The 15,709-nt window shown below is 47.9% G+C and overlaps 1 protein-coding gene across 2 annotated transcripts in view; it reads left to right on the forward strand.

Moving 5' to 3' along the window:
- The window catches only part of TNK2 (tyrosine kinase non receptor 2), a 394,078-nt gene that overhangs the window by 32,524 nt on the left and 345,845 nt on the right, over nucleotides 1–15,709 (forward strand). For both annotated transcript variants that reach the window (XM_078667996.1, XM_078667997.1), the window contains exon 2: nucleotides 6,186–6,238. The gene's annotated coding sequence lies outside the window, so the exon portion shown is untranslated. The remainder of the gene's footprint in view (nucleotides 1–6,185; nucleotides 6,239–15,709) is intronic.

Consider the following 15,709-nt stretch of genomic DNA (forward strand, 5'->3'; position numbering starts at 1 on the left):
ACACCTGAGCAGTGACCTGATCCCTTAGCTACTTACTGCTGTCTTTAAGTGTCTAAAAGGTTGCGGTTTTGTCCAGATGCTTCAAACGTCCCAAGTGATGGACTGGGCGAAGAGCTTTTGTCTGCAGCTGGAAACAAAACCCTATAGTTCTTCAATGTAAATCGAGCTGGGCGGAATGAATGATTCTTTCTTTGTTGTGAAGGGTTTGATTCACCATTCATGCACACTGATAGTTGCGTCACAAGCACTGCTTTCAATGCAGCAGTTATTTCAAGAGGATAGCTGGGGTCCCCTGGTGAGTGGGCTCCAGTGGTAACGTGGGTCCCCTGTATACAGCGGTAATACCCCCATCATTTCCGGGGAGAAACTCTCCACTCAAATTTGTCGGTCTTTGCCCCTGCAAAATGGCCCAGAATACAGGCGTGCGTATGTTGAAGTAGGTGGTGTAATTTGTAATCCCTGGTTATATTGTAATTTAGTAATCCCGATACCCTGTTACCGGTAATACCAGATTCAATTTTACCACATGCGGTAATACTGTAAGAGTTTAAAAAAAGTTTGAAATGCCTTGCAACTTTTTAAAGAAGCGTTTGCAATGCAATAGGTCTCGCATTTGCGAGAGTTTAAGATATTGGCATTGTAAATGACCATATCTCACCCCACCTTAAAGCTCTGAACTGGCTTCCTCTTGAGGCCAGAATCCAATTCAAGCTGGCTTGATTCACCGACAAGGCCCTTTATTCTAAGTCCCCTGCTTTTCTCGCCCAGAAACTCGCGATATCTGGAGGAGCCAGAAACTCCCGGTCTGCCAGAGACCTTTTGCTCCAACCTGCACGTGTCAGGAAAAAAAAACCGTATAAGTGGGCCATCTCTGGGGCTGCCCCAAGAATATGGAACTCACTTCCACCTGCTATCAGAAGAATACCGTCTCTAGCTCACTTAAAAAAAGAGGCCAAAACTTTCCTAATGGGCAAATTGCTCTCCTGACGCTCACCTCCGTAACCTAGCTTCGCATATCGTTATGGCATTATCCCGGGGCATTTTCTCCTTATGATACCCACCCGGCAGTTCCGAACAAACACCCTGGGTGTTGAGACCGCTTCTCTAGCTTAATGTATCGATTTGATCGTACCCCTAAATGTATCCGGATATTATGATTGTTTGTTCTACCATATGCTGTATCCACCCGTCCCTTTCTCTTTTACTTCCCCCCCCCCTCCCCTCCCCCCCTATGCCCTTGTATCCTACCTGTTAGTTCTGTAAAGCGCTCTGATACCCTCATGGGTCTGGTTCGGTCTCTATAAAACACTAAATAAACAAATATACAATGCCAATAGTTCAAACTCTTGTAAATGTGAGACCTATTCAAAGAAGCGGCCGCCATTGTCCCGGGCTGCTTAGAAAGTGAAAGCGCGCATGGCGCGCTGAATGTTGCAGGAAAGCACGTCGGAATTATTTAAATAAAATAGTGCTTACAGATTAAAAAAGACATACCATGTAACAACTGAAGTAAAAGGGCCGGTCCTCATGGGAGGTTACAAATGAAGACAAGGCGGTACGAAGGTGGGACTACCAAGCCGATTAATGAATCAGAAGCCAGCATTTACGAAGGACAATGACACAAGCCAATGACAAATATGGGCGGGGCTTCTATTCCATACTCTCATACAGCATGGCTCGCAGAGCAGCGCATGCGCTGCCCAGGCTCGAGCTAAAAATGTGAGGTCTTGAATCCTAAGTGTCTTCTACTGAGGCAAATACAATAAAATATTGATTTTATAATACTGCAGAATTCATTTGTAAAGCAAGGATGTCCTTGTGAATGCCCGATCCAGGGCACACAGGTGAAGCCGAAACTAAAGGCGACTCTCAAAACATAACTTGCATGAAGAGACTTAAAAAAAACCTGTTTTTAAACACAAACTGTCTACTTGTGGGTGTATTTTCTGCAAATTGCAACATTGTCTGTTTTACACACTTTGTATTTCTATGGGAGATACAAAATAAAACTGTGTTATGGCATTCCCGTGTTTCCCGGCGAAATCACCATCATTTGGGGGTGAATAACATGTTTAATTGGAACTGCAGAACGCTTATAATTTTCCTGTGGTGAGGAAGCCCACCCACCCTGCCTGTAACAAAGGACACCCACCCTGCCTGTAACAAAGGACACCCACCCTGCCTGTAACAAAGAACACCCACCCTGCCTGTAACAAAGCACACCCACCCTGCCTGTAACAAAGGACACCCACCCTTGCCTGTAACAAAGGACACCCACCCTGCCTGTAACGAAGCACACCCACCCTGCCTGTATCAAAGGACACCCACCCTGCCTGTATCAAAGGACACCCACCCTGCCTGTATCAAAGGACACCCACCCTGCCTGTATCAAAGGACACCCACCCTGCCTGTATCAAAGGACACCCACCCTGCCTGTATCAAAGGACACCCACCCTGCCTGTATCAAAGGACACCCACCCTGCCTGTATCAAAGGACACCCACCCTGCCTGTATCAAAGGACACCCACCCTGCCTGTATCAAAGGACACCCACCCTGCCTGTATCAAAGGACACCCACCCTGCCTGTATCAAAGGCACCCACCCTGCCTGTATCAAAGGACACCCACCCTGCCTGTATCAAAGGACACCCACCCTGCCTGTATCAAATGACACCCACCCTGCCTGTATCAAATGACACCCACCCTGCCTGTATCAAAGGACACCCACCCTGCCTGTATCAAAGGACACCCACCCGTGCCTGTAACAAAGCACACCCACCCTGCCTGTAACAAAGCACACCCACCCGTGCCTGTAACAAAGGACACCCACCCTGCCTGTAACAAAGCACACCCCACCCTGCCTGTAACAAAGCACACCCCACCCTGCCTGTAACAAAGCACACCCCACCCTGCCTGTAACAAAGCACACCCACCCTGCCTGTATCAAAGGCACCCACCCTGCCTGTATCAAAGGACACCCACCCTGCCTGTATCAAAGGACACCCACCCTGCCTGTATCAAAGGCACCCACCCTGCCTGTATCAAAGGACACCCACCCTGCCTGTATCAAATGACACCCACCCTGCCTGTATCAAAGGACACCCACCCTGCCTGTATCAAAGGACACCCACCCTGCCTGTATCAAATGACACCCACCCTGCCTGTATCAAATGACACCCACCCTGCCTGTATCAAAGGACACCCACCCTGCCTGTATCAAAGGACACCCACCCGTGCCTGTAACAAAGCACACCCACCCTGCCTGTAACAAAGCACACCCACCCGTGCCTGTAACAAAGGACACCCACCCTGCCTGTATCAAAGGACACCCACCCTGCCTGTATCAAAGGACACCCACCCTGCCTGTAACAAAGGACACCCACCCTGCCTGTAACAAAGGACACCCACCCGTGCCTGTAACAAAGGACACCCACCCTGCCTGTAACAAAGCACACCCACCCTGCCTGTATCAAAGGACACCCACCCTGCCTGTAACAAGGAAGCACGCCCAGTGTCTGTGAATAAGGAAGGCCCCCACCCTCTGATGAAACAGCGCCTCGCCCCCCCGGCTGCGATACCCCCCCCCCCCACCCCACCCCATGTGTAGTAAAGCGCTTTGCTCAGCCGCTTGGTTGCTGGAGGCCGCGGCTCTGGCTGGGTGGCGGTTGCCATGGTTACCGCTGCTGGTCCAGGGATGCTGAGGTCTCGTCGCCACAAAGGATGGCTGAGGGGGGAAGCCAGCCCTCGCCCCTTCACCCGCTTGGCACGGGTGCCCAGAGCGCCCCATGCCGCCAGCAGCAGCCTCGGAGCGCTAGGCAACCGAGCTCAGCCTGCCAAGGAACTGTGCTGCTTGATATTTACAATGTGTGGGCTTTAGCATGACTGATATTTCATACTTTAATTCGTTGCATGGCCACACCAGAACATGAATTCCGTGTAGGCGCTTCAATTTCATGTGTTACTTTTTTTCGGCATCGGGAGTGTGGGGGGAGGGCGGGCTTGTGACCCGTGACACTGCCCAGGTGCGTGTGTCTGTATATGTTTGTGAGGCCCTGGACGCCTATAACTGGTAGAGGCGGCTTCTCTGTGGACCCTGCGAATTATTTCACCCCCTCTGCATTATTTGGGTTCAAGCGGGGTTCGTGGGTACCATTGGAGGGGGCCCCATTGGCAGAGCTAGGCCTGGGCTGGAAATAGGGTGTCCTGGCAAGGGGGAGCCACATGGCAAGGGCAGGCTAGTGGTCACCCCCTAAGGGGCGAATCAGCCACCTCCTCCACTGGTCTGGCAATGTGTCAGTGTGAATTTGTGCATCTCCATGGACACCAGGGGGCGTCGCTGGCCTGCACCGGAAGTACTGCCTAAGGCCAGGCCTTTGGCTGAGGAGGAGGGGTCAGCCATGCCTTGCACTAGGCGACCTGCTCCCTCCCCATCACCGGGTGTGATTCCAGGAGGCCGAAACATGTCGAGAGCTTGTGTCCCCCTACAGAGGGGGCCGTGGTTTGAAACTCCCCCATGTTGGGTGAGCTAGCCTGATTTGCTTGTTTCTGATCTCTGTCAGTTGTGGCATCATGAACAAACAAAGATGCCCTGGAAACATACAGGCCAATATTTGGGAACAGAAAGCAGACAAGGTGAAAAAGTAATCAGGGCAGTTTGTTTCGTGCATTGACTGCCATTGAAGCGAAGGCACTTTAACATGGGAAAAAGTTAAATAAAGTCAGTTCAGTCCAGTCATTAAAACTTTATTTGGTTTGTTACAACCATAAATGTATACACTTTACATTTTATAAAACTTTATAAAAACACATAATATAAAACAATTATAAAAATGCAACACATAGCCATTTCCTGGAGGATAACACGGCTCCTTTTGTTGTTAATCAATATCCTCCTTAATTATTAAAATCACAATGTATTAAACAAACATAACCAAACCTTCCAAACACAATGCATACAATATTATTAAAATGCAATCTCATTTTATGTTAGGGGGGTTACTTGCACGTATAACTCTGTACACTGGAGGAATGCCCTAACTCTGCTCATGTATTTCCCCAAGGCACAGGCTATATCCAAATTTGTCATTCCCACTAGGAGGTTAGCAGCTTGCTTCCTATTCATACTCCTGTATTTTTTAAATATCGGGCATAAAATCTCCTCTCGTATATCAAGAACCATCCTACAGTCCTAATAAAATATGTAAAATGTCACAAGAGGTACCTAGCATACAAGTGCAGTTACCATCATTATTTATCATGAGGTTTTTGACCCTATTATTTACGTAACAGGGATTTATTCCCATTCTCACTTTTGAAACCTCTCGTCTTAGACGGTGATTCGGTAACCTGTCTAAATAAGGATACGGTTGGTCTTCTAAAGCCCATGCTTGGGTCATATGGGAGACCGATGTTTTCTGCCGGAGATACTCTCGATCACATATACGGGACGCGTTGGCTCCCAATGACCGTAGTTCTTTTTTGCCTAATATGGCGTGTCCTAATTGCGTGCCTAGTTCTAGACCCAACACTTCATATGCTTCTCTTAATGAGGTTCTTGTTTCTTTCGCCCATGATAACTCACTAGAGGCAATTTCTTCTCTACACCACTGTGAGATTTTTTTTGGGGGGGCTCCCCAGTCCCTAGACGCTGCCAAAAACATATTAGGGCCATCCTAGTGGTTATTGCCCAAGAGGTAAATCCCAACTCTAATCTTGCTGCTTGTACCATTGATGAATTTGGCAACGAGAACAAGCTTTTCAGGATCAAACCCTCCTCTTGATCCCAACATTTGTTCCCGCTTAAAAAGAGAACCTCTGACCCATATAGAAATTGCGCGGGGACCATTGCTAGGTAGGCCTTTATAACCGGCCCGTCTGACATTTCTCCATAGAAGCTATTAAATCTTTTTAATAAAGTCATTGTTGGCTTAAAAAATCTGAGATCCTTCCCTGAGTCAGATGTATGGGACTGTGGCCCCAGAGTAATTAACAGTAGCAGAAATTACCTCCAGTGTTTCATCCGCCCACTGCTTTGTTTTTCTTCAGTTAAGAAAGGAAGAACCAGGAATAAGTGCGCGTGAGAGGTGTAAACCATGATACTTTGGCTCCAGCAGAAAAGAGGAGCATTCTGGGAGGTCTGGGTTACCTGAAAAGTGAATTCACCCTTCTTCTATTTCCTTCTTGCAGGTCACAGCAATGTCGGAGTACAGTGACGAGCGCTGACCGCAGCTGCACGTAAGGTAAACCTATGTATGGTCACTTTGCTGCCTTGCGTATGTTCTACGTATGAGTTTTACGTTCCTCTACTCCTGCAGTTATCACTGTGAGGTTGTATTAATGGCATAAGGTGTGCTATATAAGCCCATGTAACATAACTAGGGCTCCCGGCTTTATAGTATTTATTTTTTCAAGATTTCCCTCTGTATTCATCTATATTTATTTTGTGTTTTGCGTATAAATGAAGTTGAAAAACTGTACACTTCCATATTGCTTTAACTGATAGACGCGCACTCATACTTTGATGTCTGTTGTGTTTTAGCTATTGAAGCTGTCAAATATTACACAAAAATACATCCACTGGTAATTACTAGCATTATACCATAAGTGTATGTTGACAAATGCTGTTATTTAAATACATTTCATCCTGTTTTTTTAATTTCCCAATGCTGTCCATATGCTTAGCTGCTGGCCTATAATTCATCAAACACAGCATGAAAAGTCACCCACAAGAAGCACAATTTTCTGTATTTATTCACTTTAAAAAATAAATGCAGACAGAAAACTCATTGTTTTCTGTCTGTATTTAGCAGTAAAAATCCGTAAAAACGGAAAACAGGGAGCCTTAAACATAACGTACGCACTCTATGCAGTGATAGTGAAATGGAAGACGTCTGTACTGTGTGCGGAGGCTTAAGACCTTGTTTGACAAGGCCCCAGGCAATAATGCACTTGTAATATGGCGGACAGGATATCTGTTGCGTCAGTGGTGGAGTAACCCCTCGGCCAAACTCTAAATCAGGTCCGTAATTTGAAGTCGAGTGAATGATGTCACGGTAGTTGTCCAACCCCCGCTGACGTCATCAAGCCAAGCAACATTGAAGGACGCTTCTGGTTGGTGATTGTTACAGATGCAGGACTTGCCAAAGCGGGCTGTTTTTTAGATCTGGCCTAAACAGTTCTTGTACTCTCTCTGTGCATCATTTTGTTTACTGTCAGTGGGCTTACAGCCCGCCCTTTGCTTACCATTGGTTGGCTGCGTTGTCACTCTCAAATGAATGCTTCTGTATGGCCATGCCATGGAGCATGGCCCAATTGTGTCCTTCCACGGCTCCTCTTGTGGGAACTACTTTTTTCTTTAGCTCCAAACAGTCTTTGCAAGTGCACCTCGGCCACATCCTGCGTTTTATTTTTTTGTTCTTTATTTTTAAACAGTCCACATAGAAGCGGACATATGTGGTCACCGTTTCACGCCTTGTTTTTTTTGCAGTCCCAACTTCACCCGAAGGTATTGGAGAGCTTTTTGCATGAGCGTCAGTTATATTACACAAGGTCACATTATTATTTATATATATTTTTTAAGGCAAGGGATTGAGTGATTTTCCCAGAATCACCGGATATTGAGCCGATGCAGAGACTCAAACCTGGCTCCCCAGTTCCCGGGTCAGCAGCTCTGGCCGTAGCATCACATCTTTGCCCCATTCCCGGGTTTGTGTTGTTTACTCATGTCCACTGGTTGCCCCTCCCTCCTTTCTCATTTGTGTTCTCCTCCAGTCTGTCTCTCGTTTTCTGCTTTTTCACGTCCCTGCACCCTTCATTTTCAATGCAATAGGTCTCGCATTTGCAAGATTTGAAGCTATTGCCATTGTAAACGACAATGCCTTTTATGTGTTTTTCAAAGCAACACATATATAAAAGGCATTGTCATTTCTAATGCTAATAGCTCAAACTCTTGCAAATGCGAGACCACTTTAATGGTGGCGGCGACCCTTTCTTTAGACATTGCTCGCATTTTTCAGGTTACAGTACACGCTACTCAGCATCTCTTCACTCTGTGGCTCTGTACTCTACGCCACTGTACTCAACCTTGTATCACTCCACTCTACGACACTTCAGTCTACTCTCAAACAATCTACTCTACGCTACTGCACTGTACGCCACTCTACTCACCGCCACTGTACTCTACGCCACTGCACACTTCTCCACGCTACACCACTGCACTCTGCATCACTGCACTCTACCCTGCGCCAGTCTACTGTGCACCACTCTAACCTGCGCCACTCTACACTTCTACTCTGCTGTGCTGCACTCTACACCACTGCACTCGCAGCTATACTCCACTCTACAACATTACAGTCCACGATACTAGCCTCGGATGCTTTGCTCCATTAAACTCTACTCCATTCTATGCCACTCTAGTCTACAACACTCCACTCTGCACTCTACGACACCCTACCCCTTTCTGCTGCGCTCAACACAACTCCCTCTTCGCCACTCCATGGCACTTTGCTCCATTCTATTCTACAACACACTACTCCACCCTACTCTAATCTACGCCACTCTACGATCCTCTACTCCACTTCGACATTCTACACAACCCCACTTAACGCAACTCCCTCTACGCCATTATATTTTACTACACTTTACTCCACTCTGCTCTACGCCGCCCCCTACTCTATGATAATCCATGCCATTCTACGCCACGCCACTCTCTTTTACGCTACTAACTTATAGCCGTGCTGAGCAGCAGACACACTGCTGTGCAACGTGGAGAAAACACATGGGCAAAGCAAATAGCTCTTGCAGAGGCGAGGCCTGTTGGCTTTGCCAATGCTTGTTTATTATTCGGTAGGCTGTACAGCATGAACTAAAGGCATTGGTTGAAGCAATAGGCCGCAGAGGGGCGTGCTGTTGACTTTGCCAATGCTTGATCTCCAGCCCTGCCGAGGCAGCACACTTCCTCACTTGAAGCTCTGCTCAAGCGCCGGGTCTGAGCTGCAGTTGGGTCCTGTTTGTACTCGGGTAATTTATTCGGATACACGGAAACACGGGGGACAATGTGTATTACTTTCGTTCTGTGCTCTCAGCTCCCCCAGGTTGCGGCATCGGCAATACATTCTTTTTTTTACCCATGCTGAACGGTATTGGGGGGAAAATAGTATTGGCAAAGTCAGTACGTGAGCTCTATTGGCTTTGCCAGTGCTTGTTTTTCCTTAACCTGAAAGGCCACTTTAACCCATTCCGTGGCTGACGGGAGCACTACCTCCCTGGTGCTACAAATGACGGGAGCACTACCTCGCTGGTGCTGCGAACGACCGTTGGCCGTCGCGGCCCCGCCCGTTTCTTCGAAAGTTCTGCACTGGCGCGGAACGTTCGAAGCAATTAACGTGTTAAACTAGATGGGAAGCGGCGCTGATGTGTCACTAAATGTGCACCTGGGCTGTGATCATAGAGAGGAAAATAATGTGTACCTACTGTCTACATTGTAAATGAAAACGGCAGCCCTTCCATACTCGACTTTCTCCATATTAATGCATGGAATATTTTCTCTGAGGGCTCACCATTAACAGGCCTCGAAAAATCTACTGGTGAGCAAAATGTTATCAGGGCGAGTTATTTTTAGCTTCTGCTGGTCCCATCTGGCAAGTGAATTTAAGCTGGAAAGGGGCAGGTGTTCTGTTCATTCAGAAAGTGAATGACCAATGAAGACAACATTAAATCTTGTTTTTTATCTTGACACATTTGTGTCTGTTCAAGGAAAGAGGTCAAATGTCAGTTTGTTTACTTACTAATTGCTGCTTGGAAAATTAGGTTTATTTTTCTCTCTGACTAGATAGAGGTTTTTGTCAAGTGAGCTGTCTGAAGTTGTCAGTTATTTTTCTCTAACACATAACATTTAAATAAATAGCCTGTGAATTCATATATCAAAATATATCAGGAATTATGAAAGCTAATTTTTTTTTTAATTAAGAAGTGCGATGCAAACAAAGTGTTGTGTGGCGTTTTAGGCTCTGAGTGGATTTTCCCGATTCATGCCCTTATATAGGTACAATTCACATTGCCCTAATATAGGCATAGAAATCATACCCTTATTTAGACATAGCCCATGCAGTCCAAATACAGGCATGGCTACTTCCACCCGTACAAAACGTCACAACGATTTCTAGGAAAATCGGCTTCAGCAGTCAGGGACCACCCCTTGCTTGAATATTGATTTGTCCAAGAAATCATGTACTTTACAAAGAATTACTATTCCCTAAGTTCTTTCCTGACGTTATTATGCCCGACTTTACATCAAACTAGACACCTTCAAGGTATAAATATGCCTTCACTTGCTCTAGCAAGACACGGTGGTTCGGAGCAGTTCGACTATCTACTTGCCCGACGCAGCTCGCTACAGCAAGTGCCGAAGGAAGCCGATCCTCCAGCTGACACACTGATCGAGAAGCTGTTTCTTCTCCTGCCGAGAAATCCAGCCCCAGTGTTTCCAAGCTCCCCTTGCGGGGTGTTGGGAAATCGAGTCCAAGATACCAGACCTCTTTCATTCTAAAACTAAGGTATGGAGCTGATTAGAACCTGAGAGAAATCTTGGATAGAATCTTGGCAAAGAAAACTAAACCTATGCTACACAATACTTACTCCCTCCCGCGTACTAGACTTGGGTTAGGTACTTTGGGGTAGGCGTATTTTAGAAGCACCAGTTGAGTATTTTAGTCAATGTTATTTATGTATGCATTTTTATGGCTTAGAAACCTTACAATGCTTTTACAGTATTATTTTATAATATTGTTCTTGCTGTACGCATTATACTTTGCAGTCTGCATTACGATTGTAGCAGTTCATTTCTTTTGCGTGAGAAAGAAGACTGTTCAATAAATCCTTTTTATTGAAAACGCCCGTCTCTCCATTTCTCTGCAACTCTGTAGAAACGAAGCATGCCCGATTGACTGAGTGAAGTACCTATCTATTGTTTCCGCGTCTCTAGAGATAGATTTCTTATTCTTGGGAAACAAAGTTGTCATGTTTATGCAGTTGTCAGAAACTAATCCCTTCTTGTGAATTTGAGAAACCTCTGAGCTAGCTGGCACTCACTATTAAGTTTAATATATTCGATAGAGACCTAGTTGACCCCAGTCCTGCGTCTAAACTATAGGATATATTATTCCAATGCGCAGAGCCTATTGGGAATATAGGAACTACACTACAAAAGAGTTCAATATGAGCAAAACAAGCCAGAAAACTTTACTCCCAATGACTCCTATTTGCACAAACTCTAATTCCAAACATTACGGTTTGTACACTATATAGTTTTATCAGTAAAGTGGTATTGTCAGTGGCAAAGTTTGTGGCCATTTCAATGTAAAATCTGCTGATTACAAATGACAGTGTGCTACCACGTCATGCTTTAATTATGTATTTATTAAACATGATTTGAGAAACATTGCCGCCCCCACCGTGATGACAATGAACTCAGAGGTAAGTCAGGGGTCATGTGTATCCTGCGGCTAGAATTGTATTGTAGATGGAAAAAAAGTTTAGTCTATTAAATCACGAGTTTTGTGTACTGCAGACTTTCTGAACCCGCATATTGGAAGGTGCTCTCATATGTGATAATGAAGAAAGTTGTGGCAAAAATGAATTAAAATAGTTGTCCGCGTTCACCTCATTTCAAACCAGTTTGTGTCAAGAGCATTACAAATAGGTCGAGCAGATTATTTAAGTCACTAGACCTGCAGGCCTAGTAACATTTTTATGAATTTTCGAGACCTGATTAATTCCAATAACCAATAGATTGAAAACTAACTTTGTAGCTCCTGACTAGTGCGCCACTCGACAGTCAGTCTTGTAGAGTGTGACTTGTCACCCCGGGAGGTTTCCAGGCGCTGGGGTTCTGTGATGCTTGGTCTGGTGGCTCGACTAATGCGTCCAATGCAGGGGCCTGTGTTTGACCTCATGGTCACAGGTTCAAATCCCGGCGGGGCCACTCAGCCTTTCATACATCTAAGGTCGATAAAATGATTACCATTGAGTTGGGTAACAATGAACATCTGTTATTTAGAGACCTGTGGGTGAACGTGCGTTTACAAATACACGCGTTATGTGGTCGAAAAGCCATGACATCTTCCAGCGAGGGGGGGGGGGTGGAACGAGGTAGGATAAGGAATGTCCTCAGCAGCGGCTTCGACAGATGCAGGGGATGCGCGTTTAGGCGAGGGAGTCGGAGCGGAGCTCCCTGGTCGGTCGATGGAACCGCCGGCATTGGTCGATGTAGACGGGGATGCGCGTTTAGGCGAGGGAGTCGGAGCGGAGCTCCCTGGTCGGTCGATGGAACCGCCGGCATTGGTCGATGTAGACGGGGATGCGCGTTTAGGCGAGGGAGTCGGAGCGGAGCTCCCTGGTCGGTCGATGGAACCGCCGGCATTGGTCGATGTAGACGGGGATGCGCGTTTAGGCGAGGGAGTCGGAGCGGAGCTCCCTGGTCGGTCGATGGAACCGCCGGCATTGGTCGATGTAGACGGGGATGCGCGTTTAGGCGACGGAGTCGGAGCGGAGCTCCCTGGTCGGTCGATGGAACCGCCGGCATTGGTCGAGGTAGACGGGTCTGGGGTTGTAGAGGGCTTTGTAGGCTTGCGTTAGGAGCTTGAAGAGGCACCTGTACCGGACCGAGAGCCCGTCAAGGGTCGTGCGGTGGGGGGTTGTACTGGTTCTTCTAGGGAGGTTGAGTCTGGCTGCGGCATTCTGGATGGTCAGGAAGCGGTTGAGGCGCTGTTCGGTAGTTCTGGCATTGAGTGCGTTGCTGTAGTCCAGGCGTCTGGATACGAGGGCTTGGGTGATTGTTTACCTAGTGGAGATGAAGATCCAGCGGACGATGTGGAAGCAGGAGGAGGAGACGGCGTTGACCTCTTGCTTCATGGCCAGTTGGCTGTCCAGGGGTTGCATGCATGGTTGGAGGGGGTGGGTGAAGGGCCGAGCCCGGGTGGCTACCAGGTTTTGTCCCGAGTTAAGCTGTGTAGGCAGTTGTCGTAAAGTGCTTCAGTGTCTCGTAAAGTTCTTCAGTGCCTCGTAAAGTGCTTCAGTGCCTCGCAAAGTGCTTCAGTGCCTCGCAAAGTGCTTCAGTGCCTCGCAAAGTGCTACAGTGCCTCGCAAAGTGCTACAGTGCCTCGCAAAGTGCTACAGTGCCTCGCAAAGTGCTACAGTGCCGCGTAAAGCGCTACAGTGCTGCGTAAAGCGCTACAGTGCCTCGCAAAGTGCTACAGTGCCTCGCAAAGTGCTACAGTGCCTCGCAAAGTGCTACAGTGCCGCGTAAAGTGCTACAGTGCCGCGTAAAGCGCTTTAGTGCCTCGTCAAGCGCTTAAGTGCCTCGTCAAGTGCTTCAGTGCCTCGTAAAGTGCTTCAGTGCCTCGTCAGGAGTAGTAAGTGCTATGCAAATACAATTTCAATTCTGTATATTTGAACAAATCCATATTGGATAAATGTACTTGTCCGGGGCGGTGCCTGGCTGCGTCCTTGGGGCCAGGACAGATGCCTAGAGCGGGCCAACTGGCCACCCCAAGTGGCAACAAGCACTGGTTCTGGCCACGGTTCAAAGGGTGGACAGAAAATGATGCTTTTTTAACATTCATTTTACTCCTTCCGTTCACTCCGTCATCTTTCATGAATACTTGGGATTAATTCAATTTTTCTGTTCGTTGGTGAATGTTCACTACACACCCAGCCGTCCTTTCCTTCACGGAGAAGCGCTTTGAAGCTCTGCCCGCCCCCACTCCCAGCTTTACTACTGCATTAAAGGGTGCCGTGGAATGGATGACGGACTATGAAACGCCTAAATAATCTTTTCTCTTCAGACCTGGTCCTCCAGCGCCCTCGAGGTCCTGGCTGCACTTCCGCCCCAGGAATGGGCTCATCATAGCAGTGTTTTTAAGACTGGTGTCCACAGCGTCACTGCCCTGTCTCTGGTCTGTAATTGAAATAACCTGCTTGGCCAGAATCTAAAGACAACACATTACAGCCTGAGCTGATTCCTAGTGATTACAGGGCTATTAAAAAAAGTCACATGTCCGGTTCCTGGCTGGAACGCTGCGTGCAGGTAAATAGATGCACATAGGCTGGTTTCGGGGGAAGGGGGGCGGGGGGGGGGGGGGGGGTGGCAGATGCCCACTTCCGGGGGTGGGAGAGGGGAGAACAGGTGCACACAGTCTTCTTCCGGGGGAAGGACAGGTGCACACAGTGGTTGTAGGCGAAGGATGGGTGTACCCAGTCTGGGCCTGGGCGGATAAATCCGCACTGGATCTATGGTGATAGGTGCACACAGCTTGGTTCTATGGTGATAGGTGCATACAGCCTGGTTCTGTGGTGATAGGTGCACACAGCTTGGTTCTGTGGTGATAGGTGCACACAGCTTGGTTCTGTGGTGATCGGTGCACACAGCCTGGTTCTGTGGTGATAGGTGCACACAGCCTGGTTCTGTGGTGATAGGTGCACACAGCCTGGTTCTGTGGTGATAGGTGCACACAGCCTGGTTCTGTGGTGATGGGTGCACACAGCCTGGTTCTGTGGTGATGGGTGCACACAGCCTGGTTCTGTGGTGATAGGTGCACACAGCCTGGTTCTATGGTGATAGGTGCACACAACTTGGTTCTATGGTGATAGGTGCACACAGCTTGGTTCTATGGTAATAGGTGATACAGCCTGGTTCTCTGGTTCTAGGTGCACACAGCCTGGTTCTGTGGTGATAGGTGGACACAGCCTGGTTCTATGGTGATAGGTGCATACAGCCTGGTTCTATGGTGATAGGTGCATACAGCCTGGTTCTGTGGTGATAGGTGCACACAGCCTGGTTCTGTGGTGATAGGTGCACACAGCTTGGTTCTGTGGTGATAGGTGCACACAGCCTGGTTCTGTGGTGATAGGTGCATACAGCCTGGTTCTGTGGTGATAGGTGCACACAGCCTGGTTCTGTGGTGATAGGTGCACACAGCCTGGTTCTGTGGTGATAGGTGCACACAGCCTGGTTCTGTGGTGATGGGTGCACACAGCCTGGTTCTGTGGTGATGGGTGCACACAGCCTGGTTCTGTGGTGATAGGTGCACACAGCCTGGTTCTATGGTGATAGGTGCACACAACTTGGTTCTATGGTGATAGGTGCACACAGCCTGGTTCTGTGGTGATAGGTGCATACAGCCTGGTTCTGTGGTGATAGGTGCACACAGCTTGGTTCTGTGGTGATAGGTGCACACAGCTTGGTTCTGTGGTGATAGGTGCACACAGCCTGGTTCTGTGGTGATAGGTGCTGTGGTGATAGGTGCACACAGCCTGGTTCTGTGGTGATGGGTGCACACAGCCTGGTTCTGTGGTGATGGGTGCACACAGCCTGGTTCTGTGGTGATAGGTGCACACAGCCTGGTTCTATGGTGATAGGTGCACACAACTTGGTTCTATGGTGATAGGTGCACACAGCTTGGTTCTATGGTAATAGGTGATACAGCCTGGTTCTCTGGTTCTAGGTGCACACAGCCTGGTTCTGTGGTGATAGGTGGACACAGCCTGGTTCTATGGTGATAGGTGCATACAGCCTGGTTCTATGGTGATAGGTGCATACAGCCTGGTTCTCTGGTGATAGGTGCACACAGCCTGGTTCTGTGGTGATAGGTGCACACAGCCTGGTTCTGTGGTGATAGGTGCACACAGCTTGGTTCTGTGGTGATAGGTGCACA

Source organism: Lissotriton helveticus, chromosome 11, assembly GCF_964261635.1.
Source record: "Lissotriton helveticus chromosome 11, aLisHel1.1, whole genome shotgun sequence".
Classification (NCBI taxonomy): domain Eukaryota; kingdom Metazoa; phylum Chordata; class Amphibia; order Caudata; family Salamandridae; genus Lissotriton; species Lissotriton helveticus.